Consider the following 1,469-nt stretch of genomic DNA (forward strand, 5'->3'; position numbering starts at 1 on the left):
GCGGCCACTGCACTCCAGTCTGGGCGACAGAGTGAGATTCCAACTCAAAAAACAAAAACATTAATATGCCCCTATTGCAAGACTGGCAGGAATAGAGACTGAGGGCAGAAAGCTCACTTAAGTACTAAGTCAAAAAATGACTCTAGTTCAGGATCAGAAAAGGAGGAAAGGGGAGGGAGATAATGGAGGTAAAACATGGTGCCAAGGAGAAACGACAGCATTTTAGAGCTGGGAGGGACCTCTGGAATCATAGACTCCAACACCGTCTTCGTAGGAGCAGGGAAAGCAAAAGGAGAGCAGAAAACCGAACCTGCTCAGAAACTGTCTACGACGTCACACTGACTCAAACAATCAAGAGTTAATCCAATTAAGGTTTGGATTTCCTCCAGGACGTGGAGGGCGTAATCAAAGTTGCATTCTAGTCAATGAATTAAGGCGGCCAGTATTCTCATGCTTTTCAATCTGAATTCCAATTCGTTTCTCACAGGTAACCCTCCAAGGCGCGCCCAATTAACGCTCCTCCCCCACCCTGAAATGGGTCTTCCCCTATCTGACATTCCAGCAACACTCTTAAGAAATTTTCTATTGATTTAAATAGTTCAGGGCTCCCTGAACTGTTCATCTGCTTGATAATGTTCCAAATTTCAAAGCGTTATTGAACCATTTACGACCGTGCCCTACAGGACGCCCACTGCAGCCGGGCGAGGAAAACACGAGTCGCTCCAGGAAAGGGAGGCCTGAGGGAGTCGCGCTGCGCTCTAGAGGAGGAGGCCGCTGGGGCGAGTCTGGCTGCAGCTGGGCATTTCCTTTTTCCGCTCCAAACGTCGGGCTACGGGGACACAGGGCGGGCAGGCACAGAGGCTGGTCCGCGCGTCCCTCTACCCTTGGCCGGTGCCCTCCTTGAAGAACCAGCGGACAGTCCCAGCTCCCGGGAAGCGAGAGCGGGAGAGCCGGCGCCATGGCTGCTCAGTCCCAGGCGCGTTCTTACGCTCGCCCTTAGACGCTCCCAGCGCAACTCTGGTTTCCGGGTGCGAATAGGAAGCTACTCGCGAAACCCCAGAGCCCTCACTTTGTGGATGGGCACAGACAGCGTCTCCGTTTCCAAGGAAACAGGCAGTGCCATGACGTCACTTCCGCCGACCTGCCTGGACTCCAGACTGTTGGGAGGAAAACTGAGCAGAGCCACGACAGTGGACGCGAGCGTCTCCTCTCTGCGCATGCGTCCGCTCAGCGGCCTGCTTCTATTTATGTGGGGGATCCAACATGGCGGCTGCTGCGACCCTGGCGATGGCGGTGGAGCCCATCAGAACATAGTAGCGGGGAAGGGGGCACCGTCCGCACTCACCGTGGCGACGGCCGAGACGGCTGAGGGTGGTGGAGGGAAGAAAAACGACGGAGAGAAAAAGGAAGGGCGGGCGGGCACGCAGCGCGGCGTGGGAGCGAGCGCCGGCTCGAGCGAAAGCCGAGGG

The sequence above is a fragment of the Carlito syrichta genome, unplaced genomic scaffold (genome assembly GCF_000164805.1).
Source record: "Carlito syrichta isolate Samal-C Ts95f unplaced genomic scaffold, Tarsius_syrichta-2.0.1 Scaffold304006, whole genome shotgun sequence".
NCBI lineage: Eukaryota > Metazoa > Chordata > Mammalia > Primates > Tarsiidae > Carlito > Carlito syrichta.